The sequence below is a fragment of the Monodelphis domestica genome, chromosome 2, assembly GCF_027887165.1.
Source record: "Monodelphis domestica isolate mMonDom1 chromosome 2, mMonDom1.pri, whole genome shotgun sequence".
NCBI classification, from domain to species: Eukaryota; Metazoa; Chordata; class Mammalia; order Didelphimorphia; family Didelphidae; genus Monodelphis; species Monodelphis domestica.
In genome coordinates this window covers 270,576,316-270,589,600 of record NC_077228.1, presented here as the reverse complement: position 1 = coordinate 270,589,600, position 13,285 = coordinate 270,576,316, and positions in this window count along the sequence as shown.

The window sequence follows — 13,285 nt, the reverse complement described above, 5'->3', positions numbered from 1 at the left end:
TATACCTTTACATATGTGTATGTGTGTGTGTGTGTGTGTACGTGTATATATATATATACATACATATATATATATATATATATATATATATATATAGAGAGAGAGAGAGAGAGAGAGAGAGGGAGGGAGGGAGGGAAGGAGGGAGGGAGGGAGAGGAGAGAGAGAGATACCCATACTCATATTATGTGATCATGGGAAAATCCCTACTTTAGCTTTCTCATCAGTCTCCTGATCTGCAGAATGGGCAAATAATAAAGTTTGTTCATCTTAGTGAACTATACAAATATAAAGTGTTATTGTGCCTTTGATGAAGTGGTAAAATACAAGGAAATACTTCAAATCAACTGTTGCTTCCTTTAATAGAGAATCACAGAATGTTAGAATTGGGAAGGAGCTGGATTCTTATTTAGTCTCTGTCTTTTTTGTTTTGTGCCGATAATAGTATTATAGATTTAGAAGTGAAAGGAGCCTTAAGGATCATCTAAAACAACCCCTTTATTTTGTAGAGGACGGAATTACTGCTTCTCCACCTAGAACTATGATCCTGACTTCCAGAAATCAAGCCCCCACCTACTGGGAGGAATTCATGCATTCACTTTTGTGAGGCAGTCCTGAGACTGAGCTCTTCTGATTGGCAGGTGAGTAGCTATAAGTGCACCTACGCCCATTAGAGCCCATTATATCTAGGGAAGTCCAGATCATGTTTCACATCTCATTCAGCCATCTAACAGAGCACCAAGACCGACCTGGACATCTTGCCATTTCCCCTTTCCCATCCATGTCAGAGACATTTTTTTTATCATTTGTTACTTTGTCTTTTTTTTTTTTGGCTTTGCTGTCAGAGACAGGTAGGTGGCACAGAACTGAAATCAGGAGATCTTAATTCTAATCTATTTGAGATACTTCTTAGCAATGCAACCCCTGGGCAAGTCACTTAACCTCTTTCTGCCTCAGTTTCCTCCTCTGTAAAATGAGGATAATATCTACCTCCCATGACTGTTTTAAGGATAAAAATTAAATCATTTCAAAATATGGTATAAATGCTATTGTTATTCACTAGTGCTCTCTATATAACATCATAACAGTTTAAATCCAATCTCCATTAATTATGACATTTTTTAAACCCTCACCTTCTGCCTTGGTTCCAAGGCAAAAGAGTGTAAGGAATAGGTAATGGGAATTCAGCGACTTTCCCAGGGTCACACAGCTAAGAAGTGTCAGAGGCCTTATTTGAACCCAGAATCTCCCATCTCCAGGTCTGGCTCTCTACTGAGCCATCTAGCTGCCCCCTGTCATTCTCTTTTGTATAGTTATTCATTTTTCCTATGATTTGTTTTTTGACTTATTCATTATTCAACTTTATTAAATCACCATTTAGTTCTGTCTTTTGTTTATTTTACATTAATAACCATTTTTCTAATATCATAGTCCATAAAAGATATGTGGAATATTTCTATTTTTATGTTTGTCATTTCTCCATGCCCTAGTACATGATCTATTCTTATAAAACTATCATATGGTACTGAGAAATACATATATACTTTAACATTTCTTGTCACTTATTCCAAAAATACCATAAGCTTTTCAGCTCTGAATTTTCCAACAGTTGGTTCAGTTTTATGTTTTTGTTTAATATCTATAAAATGCTCAGCACAGTGTGTGACACATAGTAGGTGCAATATAAATGTTTATTCCTTGTTCTCCTTTCTCTACTTATTTATCTTTATGTTAAATATGTCCAGTTCTGAGAACCAAACATTAAAGCTTCCCATAATTACTGTATTATCTATAACTAATGTTTGCGTCTTTTTGTAATTCATTTAACTTTTCCTTTGTGAATTTAAATGTTATACCATTGGTGAATATATGTTTAGTGCTGATATCAGTTCTTCATTTATATTCCCTTTAAGCATAATATAGCTTGCCTATTTATCTCAGTCGATATTGCAAATTTTTATTTTTGTTTTATCTGATGGCATGATTGCAATTCCTTAGTTGGGAGGGAGTTGAGTTTATTCACCTTGATGTATAGTAAATTTTGTTCCAGTCTCTCATCTCCATTCTGCATATGCCTCTACTTTTTTTGATGTGGTAGGTTTTTGTGTGTATTTATAAAACAGATTGCTGGGCTTTGTTTTCTTATCCATTTTGTCATTTTCTTTTGTTTTATTGGCTTGTTTAATCCATTTGCATTTAAAATTATGATTGTTAGAATTGTTTTCCTCCACTTATTTCTTTTGCATTGCATTTTTAAATGACTTTCCTCTTTTTAATCAGTACTTTGCCTCTAAGATTAGTTTTGCTTACACTACTTCGATCCTAGTCTAGTTTTCACACACTCTCTCCTCATCCTTGGAATACACTCCTTCCTCATCTCCGACTATTAGACTTTGTGATAGAAATCAGACCCATCTTTCAAAGAAGCCTTTTCTTATCCCTGACCCCCAGCTGCTAGTTTCTTCCATCCCTCTAAAAAGTGACCTTGTATTAATTTTGTGTATTAAAACACACTTCTAAATCTGGCCACAGACACTTCCTAGCTTTGTGATCCTAGGCGAGGTCACTTAATCTAATCCCCATTGCATAACCCTTGCTGCTCTTCTGCCTTGGAACCAAAGCATAGTATTGATTCTAAGGCAGAAGATAAGGGCTAAAAAAAAAAAATCTGGCCCCCGAGCCAGAAAGAGCTATCAATTTGTTAGACTTTGAAGGGGACGGATGCTTCAAAAATATTGCAAGAACAGGTGAACAAATGTTTTCACCTGATATCTCAAGGGCCTAATCTTAGTTTAGTTCCTATATAGTATGGGTCCACCAAGTTCACATGCAGATGTGACCTGACTGCCAAATGCATCTTCATCTCCACTACCTCTGGCCTGAATCTTGAAAATCATTCCCGAAGGTCATTTCTTACTCCTCAGGACATCAATACTGTGCTGGCTACAGAACTGGACTCTAGAATACCAAAACATCCTCTGAACTTTCAAAATTCATGAGGCCGAAGGCTCCAAAGAAGAAGAAAGGCAGAGTGGAAGGACTGTGAGCTATTCCTTAGGGTCACGTAGCCTCAGAGTCGTAAGGGACCTCAGAGCCACTGAGCCCTTTGTTACGGTTGTTCAGTTGTTTCCATTGCGTCCGACTCTTCTTCATACCCCATTGGGGTCTTCTTGGCAAATGATCCCCAAGTGGGTCGTCATTTCCTTCTCTGGTTCATTTGACAAATGAGGAAACAAAAGCAAAAAAGGACAAAGTGACTTGCTCAGAATCACACAGCTAGTAAGTATCCGAGACTGGATTTGAACTCAGGAAGATGAGTTTTCCTGATTCTAAGAGCAGTGCTCTATCACTGTGCCACCCAGCTGCTTAATAAATATTTGTTGATTGATGGATTGAAGTGGTAACGTGACCTAGTTCTGGGCAAGAGAAGGCAAAAGCTCACCTGTCAAAGAACAGAATTCTAGGAGCAGAATTCGAGTTCTGATGGCTTTGTTCTTGTTCAGTCATTTCCATCGTCTCTGACTCTTCCTCATCCCACTTGGGGATTTCTTGGCAAAGATACTGGAGTGGTTTGCCACTGTCTTCTCCAGATCATTTTGCAGATGAGGAAACTGAGGCAAACCGGGTTAAATGACTTGTTCAGAGACACCCAGCTAGGAAGTGTCTAAGGGCAGACTCCAGGACCAGAAGTGGCCAGGAACTCTCTGCTTTGAGGCAGCATTCATTTTTAGCAAGTTTTCTCCTTGATGTCAAGCCTAAATTTGCTTCTTTGCATCTTCAACCTATTCTTTCTGATTCTACCCTCTGGGGCCATTCGAACAAGTTTAATCTTTCTTCCACATGATAGCCCTTCAAATACTTGAACGTAGTTCTTATATCCCCCCTGAGTCTTCTCTTCACCAGACTAAACAGCTCCATTTCCTTCAATACATCCTCATATGGCAGCATCTCGAGACACTTTATCATCTCAGTTTCCCTCTTCCGGACATTCCCCAGCACATCAGTGTCCTCATTAGGTTGTGGTACCCACAATGCAACCTGACCAGGGCAAAGGACAGTACCGGGGTACTATCAGCTGCTTATCCCTGGGAGCTATTATTCCCCTAACACAGCCCAAGATTTAATTAACTTTCTTTGAATATGGTCGTCACATTGCTGGTTCATTGGGAACATGCTGTTAATTTTTTTTCTCCAAAGAAGGGGGGAAAAAAAAACCTGCCACTGCTCACTGGAGTTTGGGATTATCTGTATTTCTGCCCCATTGTGTCAGTAAATAATAAAGAATTTATTCAAATTAATGAATTATAGATGACGAGGGTGACAAATATGGGTAAAAAAAGGCATAAAGACTTATCCTTACGCTTGAGAAACAGGAAGGAATAAAGTGGGACTAAGCATAATGAAAACAGCTGACATTTATAGAGGATCATACAGACCTTCTCAATTCAGCCTGTGAAGTAGCTGCTCTAGATATGGTTTTAAAAAGAAACACCTTCCTTTCTGTCTTAGAATCAATATTAAGTATTGGTACCAAGACAGAAAGAGAGGTAAGGGCTAGGCAATGGGGGTTAAGTGACTTGCCCAGGGTCACACAGCTAGGAAGTGTCTGAGGCTCCCATCTCTAGGCCTGCCTCTCTATCTACTGAACCTTCTACCTGCTCCAATAGGTATGATTGTTTTCATTTTATAGAGGGGAAAACTGAGGCCCACAGAGATTAAACTGACTCCCCCAATCATTCCCCAGATCCCCCAGAGCAGAAACTTTCATTTTGTGTTTGTATATCTGGAGCCTATGACCTTTGCCTAGGCAAAGTAGTAGGGGCATAATAAAAATTTTTATGCTTTTCCAGTCACCATATAATTAAATAACTTACAGGTCCCATTAGACTGGGAACTCTTGGAGGGCAGGGACAGCCTTTTGAATCCTTGGAGTTTAGTGTAGCTCTTGGCACATTCAGGTCAGTCATTGCAGTTATGTCTAACTCTTCATGGCTCCATTTGGGGTTTTCTTGGCAAAGACACTGGAAGGGTTTGCGGTTTCCTTTTTTAGCTCATTTTACAGATGAAGAAACTCAGGCAAATGGAGTTAAGTGACCTGTCCAGGGTCACACAACTAGTAAGTGTCTGAAGGCAGATTTGAACTTAGAACCTCCTGACTCCCAGCCTTCCTCTCTATCCACTCAACCACTGAGCTGCCCTGGTCATTCTTTTTTCCATATTATTCATTGATTCATTCAGCAAACAGTTCTTAAGGGCTTATAGGTCCAAGGTTCTAGGTTAGACCCCAAAGGTGAATCAAAGATAGCTATAATACAGACTCATTTCTCAAGGGAGTTTATAATCTAAAAAAGAGAGACAGAAATCCACAGGTAACCATAACCCAAGAGAGAGTGGTAGATTTATAAAGGGGAGATCAAAGAGAAATTTGTGAGAAATTTGAGAAGATGCTCTTCTCCTGGGAGAAGGAAGGTGAGAGAAGGGGCAGAAAAGATGGCACCCAACTTAGGCCTTGAAGTAAGGTAGGATTTATTTTTTAATTTTAAGACTGGGTCTCCATATCTCACCTAGGTTAGAAGTGCAGTAAGTGGCACCATGTGGGTCCGAACCCAATTTTGATAGGTATAGAAGCTATAACTTGCTCCGTTTTTCCAGCCTGGGCTATTTTGACTCTCCTTAAGCAGCCTAGTGGTCCTTTGCTCCCTAGTGTGAACACCTTAAACCATACTGAAGCTTAGAATTCCCAACCTCAACATTGGGACTCATCATCCCTCCCCCTATCAAAATCTGGGGTCGGTTAGGTGATACAGTAGATAGAGAGCTCAGAAAGACTCATCTTCCTTAGTTCAAATCTGATCTCAGACACTTACTAGCTCCTAGGTAAGTTTCTTTATCTGTTTGCCTCAATTTCCTCATCTGTCAAATGAGCTAGAGAAGGAAATGGCAAGCCATTAGCTGTGTGACCCTGGGGAAGTCACTTCACCCTGTTGGCCTCAGTGTCCTCATCTGTCAAAGGAGCTAAAGAAGGAAATGGCAAACCACTCTAGTATCTTTTTTTAACTCTTATTTTCTGTCTTAGAATCAATAATATGATAGAAGATTGGTAAGGGCAACACAATGGGGGTTTGGTCATTTGCCCAAAGTTACACAGCTAAGAAGTGATTGAATCCAGATTTGAACCCAAGTCCTCCCATCTCGGAGCCTGGTTCTCTATCCACAGGTGCCACCTACTCCAGCATCTTTGCCAAGAAAATTCCAAATAGGGTCACAGAGAGTCAAATAAAATGGAACAAACCAAATCAAACTTGCTTTCTGATCATAGCACTAGAGTCTAAAGAAACCTCATTTTACAAATGAGCAAGCAGGTCTAGAAAAATGAAATGACTTGCCTAAGATCACCCAAATGGGCATCATCAGAGGTGGGATTTGAACCCCAAGCTCTTTTCTTCCAGTCTTCCAGTTGGTGTCTTTCCATTGTGTCTCCCTGCTTCCTAAACTCATTCACACTGAGGTGAGAGCATCACCCAAAGAAATGAGGCAGGATAATGGCAGAATTCCAGAGCCCAACTATTAGAAACAGTGGAACAAGTGCTGGGCAGGGGATGGGGAACCCAAGGGTCTTGCTAACCGCTCCCCACCCCCCCCCCAGACAGCCAACTACCTCACTCGTGATGGGGTCTATCTTGCCTTTTCCTATGCCCAGCTTATGTCCTCGATAGTTCAAGGACAGGGATGAGAGAGGGCTTGGGATGGGGAAATCAGATCACGGGCCACAGGGGTACCATGGAGGCCCTTATTGGCCACTACAGAAAAGATGAGGGTTGGTGGGATGCTGGTATGTCACTGCTGTCTCAGGCACAGCCACAACCTGGGAGGAGAGCTGGGCTCAAAATGAATTTTGGATGCTCAAATGACTAGGTTGCCTTTCCCCTCCTTTCTCACCTTCCTTTCATTATTGTCACAGCTCACCCCATGGGTTGCCATAGCAACAAAGCCTCGCACATCACTGCTGCGCTGGGAGGGTTTGGGGAAAAGAAATAATCCAGGAGTTGGAAACAACAAGGAAAGGAGTCCCTGGCAGGCCTGAGGGGGCACCTCACCTGACCCCTTGCTCTATGATTCAGACTCCTGGAGGAGAAGCGAAGGATCAAGGACGAGGAGACCGACGCATTCCGCACAGCTAGGACTGTGATTAAAAAAGGGACGGAGAGAGAAGAAAGGGCTGGCAGGAGGGAATGAGGCTTTCTTTTTCTTTTCTGGCAACGAGGAGCAGCCTTTTACTCCCTACTGCTCCCTACATCTCTTCTCCCAGCCACAGAGATCAGTAGGAAATAGGGCTTTTGGTCCCTTGCCTGACCCCTGAGCGCCCGTTGTGATGTCCCAACTAATCTGAGACGGTGTGACCTAGTGGATAGAGTAGGGGTCTTTGGCATCAGGAAGACCTTTGTTTGAATCCCAACTCAGACACTTATTAAGCACATAACCCCTTGGCAAATCACTAAACCTCTCTCAGCCTCAGTTTCCTCACCTGTAAAATGGGAATGATGGGGTAAAAATAGCACCTACCTGACAGGGTTTTTGCAAGGCTCAAATGAAATATTTTGTAATTCTTAAAGCATTATAAAAATATCTGTTGTTCATTCATTTTCAGTCCTATTTGACTCTCCGTGACACCATTTGGGGGGGGGGTCTGTTTTTTAGCCCCTTACCTTCTGTCTTGGAGTCAATACTGTGTATTGGCTCCAAGGGTCACACAGCTAGGAAGTGTCTGAGGCCAGATTTGAACCTAGGACCTCCCATCTCTAGGCCTGGCTCTCAATCCACTGAGCTACCCAGCTGCCACCCATTTGGGGTCTTTTTTGACAAAGATTTTGGAATGTTTTGCCATTTCCTTCTCTAGCTCACTTAAAAATGAGGAAACTGAAGCAAACAGGATTAAGTGACTTGCTCAGGGTCACATAGCTAGTAGTCTGCCATTTCCTTCTCCAGATCATTTTACAGATGAGGAAACTGAGGCAAACAGGGTTAAGGAACCTGCCCGGGGTCACATAGCTAGTGGTCTGCCATTTCCTTCTCCAGCTCATTTTACAGATGAGGAAACTGAGGCGAACAGGATTAAGGAACTTGCCCAGGGTCACACAACTAACTAGTCAGTGTCTGAGGCTGGGTTTGAATTCAGATCTTTCATACTCCAGGGCTGGCAATATGGTTTGTTGTTAATCGTTTCAGTCATATCTGACACTTTGTGATCCCATTTGGGTTTTTCTTGGCAAAGAGCCTGGAATGGTTTGCCATTTCCTTCTCCAGCTTATTTTACTGAAGAGGACACTCAGGTAAATAAGATGAAGTGACTTGCCCAGGGTCACAGAGCTAGGAAGTGGCTGAATCGAGGTTTAAACTCAGGAAGATGTCCTCTGAGCCACCTAACTGCCCATATAAATGTTAGCTATTAAGGATAATGTAAATGTTAGATATTATTATTATTACTACTACCTATGTGTTCTCAGGAAAGTCATTTTCTTTCTCTCTGACCCCCAGGTTCCTCCTCCATAAAGTGTTGAGGTCAAAAAGGATAGTTTTTTTTTTTAAACCCTTCCCTTCTATCTTAGAATCACTACTCTATATTGGTTCTAAGGCAGAAGAGCACTAAGGGCTAGGCAATGGGGGTTGAGTGACTTGCCCAGGGTCACACAGCTAGGAAGTATCTGAATCTAAATTTGAACCCAGGACCTCACAAGGCCTGGCTCTCAATCCAGTGAGCCACCCAGCTGCTCCCTAGGATAGTCTCTAAGGAGCCTTCCAACTCTGATTCCATTTTAATAGAGGAACACAATTAGGACGGGCCTTGGGAACCCATGAGTTTGGTGGGCCTGGACACAGAAGTCCATACTGATGCAGCCCGTGCCTCGTTATACTCTGGTGGCACCTTCCAATGGGATCCCATCCTCATCCACACCCAGTTTGCTAGATTAAGCAGCCCAGGTGCAAGAGATTTGACCCTCTCAGCCTTTGGCCAGCCTCGGGCTGCATTCCTGACTCCTCTGAGGCTAGGAGCCATAGGAATCTTCAGGCCTTTTATCTTTTTTCTTTTTAAAAAAAATTAACCAATATTTATTTTTCTCCAGATCACATCAATACAATTTATCAATATTTATTTTCTGATATTTTGCAATCCATGTTCTCTCGCTCCCTCCCACTCTTCCCCCCTTCCCAAGAAGGCAGGTATTATGGTATAGATTATGAGCAAAGTGAGCAGAACCAGGAGAATGTGGTACCCAGCAGCAACAGGAATGGGTGATGATCAATGGTGAATGGCTCAGTTATTATCAACCAGGCAAGGATCCAGGCCTTTGCTCCAATCCCCAAATTTCCAGTGGTCCTCCCCTTACACGGAGAAGAGGCAGAAGCTTTTTAATTCCTATTTACTCGGTTTCCCACAGCACTTTGAGCTCAGTGAGGTCCTTTATTCCATCCCCGGCAGCACCCCAGAGGGAGTCGATGCCGAGAGCTGGTAGCCGCTGAATCAATGAATGAATATGTGTCTCCAGGATGATTTTCCTTAGCCTCCCTTCCCGACTTCCTTTACCCTGCCATTCAATATCCCAAAGACCACTGGCAGCTGGATGTGCTCCGGGTGGCTTATCTGAGTTGGAATGTCAGAGTGGAGCAGGTTTGGTGCCCAGATTCCTGCAAAAACAGGATGCAGATGATTTATTAGGGATGTGCTAAGAGGACCACAGATTCTTAGAATTGTTAAAGGAGTCCAAACCTTTCCTGAATGAGAACCCTCTCAGCGATGAGGAGCAAAGGATTTGTACAGCAATCAATCAATCGTCCATCAGGTATTTCAGGACCTACCCAGTACTAGGCACAATTCTACGGATTGAGGATATAAAGACAACACTGAAATAGTCCCTGACTGGGAGGACTGGCTGAGAGGATTCATGAATGGGTCCATAAAACAGACACAAGGTAATTTGGGGGCAGGAAGCATTAGCAACCTGGGAGATCAGAAAAGGCTCACATCATGCTCAAGCTCGACCCATCCCCTCCACTCTGCTCTTGGAATGCCCGCTCCATAGATAACAAATTTAAGTACATATTAAGCCTTTTCTTTTCTCTGCCCTTCCATCTTCTTGCTCTAACAGAGACCCAACCCCCTACTGACGACAGAGCATCCCTGGCCAATTATTCCAGCACCGGTTTCCTTTTCATTCATACCCTCTGACTCATGGGTCATGGCAGAGGAATTGGAATGTTTCTTATTCCCCATGGTCACTTCCAGGCTTCCTCTTACCAGCATCACTCAGTAACCTCTCCTCCTCCGAAGTTCATTCCATTCCTATTTATCATCCTGTCAAGATTCTGGTAGCTGTTATCTACTGACCAGCAGAATGTTCCTTCCTTCCTCAATGAGTTCAGTGCCTGGCTGGCAGTATGTCCTTCTCTCCTCTCCAACTCTTGCCCTCATGAGGGGACTTCCATATACCTACCGACTCTCAAACACCCTGTGTTCTTGGTTCCTTGACTCATTAATTTCTTATGACCTACAAGTACATCCAAATCTCCACTATCTTTAAAAAAAAACAACACACCTCACTTGATTCATCTATCCCTTATTAGATATTCTATACTATCTTCCCTCTCTTTCCTGGTTAAATTCCTTTATTAAGTCACTTACAATTGTTAAAACCTCCACTTTCTTTCCTTATATCCTCTTATTAATTCTTTGCAAAAATTTGGCTTTTGACCTCCTCATTTAATTGAAGTTGCTCTCTCCAAGGTTGTCAATGATCTCTTATTTGACAGATTGAATGACCTTTTCTCAATCCTCCATCCTTGACCTCTAGCTTCTGACCTGACCGATCATCCTCTTTCTCCTTGACCTATTTTCTCAACATGGCTCTTTCCTAGTTTTCCTCCTACTTATCTGACCATTCCTCATTCTCCTTTGCCAGCCCTTCATCCAGATTCCACCTAAGTGCCCCTGATATAAGAAGGAAATTTAATTAAGCAGTCCCTCATTTGTAGTAGCTTAAGAATCCTTTTAGTTTGATATCTTGTAGCTGTATGATTTGTACCAAGAATATAGTTCCAGGAAAAAGTCTGATTAAGAAATAGTCCTAGGTGAGCAGCTGGGTGGCTCAGTGGATTGAGAGCCAGACCTTGAGATAGAAGATCCTGGGTTCAAATCCAGACTCAGACACTTCCTAGCTGTGTGACTCTGGACAAGTCACTTAACCCCCATTGACTAGCACTTACTGCTCTTCTGCCTTGGTACTAATATGCAGTATTGACTCTAAGATGGAAGGTAAGGGTTAAAAAAATAGTCCCAAGTTTTGCTTTTATATGAATATTCTCTTACAACAATGACCAAAATGGAAGTACATTTTTGTATGATAATCCACGCAGATCAGATTGCTTACCATCTCTGAGAGGGGAGAGGGAAGGGAGGGAGGGAGACAATTTGGATCTTATCATTTCAGAAAATGTATATTGAAAATTGTTAGTACATATAATTGGGAAAACAAAATATCTTTCAATTTTGAAAAAAAAGAATGTAGTCCCAGGATAATACCTGAGTTATAATTTCAAGCATTTATATTGTTATAGTTATTTGAAGTGTGTTGTCATATTAATCATAAGTAAATTACTATGTTAATCCTAAGTACATGAATCCATTTTATAATGTACTTTATATCAAACCAGTTTATATAAGTTATAGGGACCAGAAAGTCATCCAAAGGTCCTGAAGACCAGGAGGTCCAGAAATGGCCTTCTTGGAGACCTTTTGTGGGGTGAGGGGAGGTTTGGGAACAGGCATGAAACTATAAAAGTGGGTATGTTTTGCCATTTGGGGTCTCAAGTTTTGATGGAGGGAGAAACCTGTAGACCACTGACCCTGTGATTTCTCTGCTCACAGCTAAGCCAGACCTTTGCCCAGAAGGGTCTCCCAGCATCTTATTTTTATATTAAGACTGTCTGCTCCTCCTTTTCATCTCGATATATACCATTTCACTTAGGAATCTCATCATCTCCATGCAGATGATTCTCATATCTAGTTTTCCAGCTCTCACCTCTTTCCTGACCTCCATTCTCAAATCTCCAATGGCCTGTGGGATATGGGTGTATCATAGACAGCTTAAATTCAACATGTTCAAAACTGAATTCATTATCTTTCTTCCCAAACTCTCCCTCTTCTGAATTTTCCTATTACCTTTGCATGTACCACTATTCTGTCTGTCAGGCACCCAGACTTGAAACCTCAGTGCTGTCCTTCACTTTCTCTCATTCCTTCCCCATATCTAATCTGTTGCCAAGTCCTATCTATTGTGCCTTTAAACATCTTACATATGTGTCCTCTTCTTTCCTTTGATATTGCTAAGAACCTGTGTAGGTGCTTCTCACATACCTAGATCATTATATTCATTCATTTTCATTTCAGTCATTTTCAATCATGGCTGATTCTTCATGACCCCTTTTGGGGTTTTTAGGGGGAAAGGTACTAGAATGGTTTGCCATTTCCTTCTCCAGCTCATTTTTACAGAAAAGGAAACTGAGGCAAACAGGGTTAAGTGACTTGCCCAGGGTCACCTAGCCAGAAAATGTCTGAAGCTAGATTTGAACTCAGAAGGATGTCTTCCTGACTCCAACTGCAGCAGTCTATCCACTTTGCTACATAGCTGCCCAATGCCACTGGTGTCCCTCTCTCAAGTGTCTCCCCACTCCAATCCATCCTCCAATCCATGATCAAAGTGATCTTTTTAAAGAATTGGCCTGGCCATATCACCTCCTTATTTAATGAATTCTAGCGGTTCTCTATTGCCTCCCAGATCAAATATAAAATCTTATTTGGCTTTTAAAACCCTTCAAAACCTGGCCCCTTCCTCATTTTCCCATCCCCTTCATGCATTCCACAATCTAGTGACCCAGGAATCTTTGCTGTTCCTTGAACAAGACATGCCATGTCTCATATGCAGGTATTTTCTTTTTTCTTTCTTTCTTTCTTTCTTTTTTTTAAATCTTTACCTTCCATATTGGAATCAATACTGTATATTAGTTCCAAGGCAGAAGAGTGGTAAGGGCTAGGCAATGGGGGTTAAATGACTTGCCCAGGGTCACACAGCTGGGAAGTGTCTGAGGTCACATTTGAACCCAGGACCTCCCGTCTCTGGGCCAGATCCAGGTATTTTCAATGACTATCTCCCAGGCTTGGACTTCTTTCCCTTCTTATTCTCACCTCTCAGATTTCCTGGCTTCTTTCAAGTCCAAGCTAAAGTTCCACCTTCTA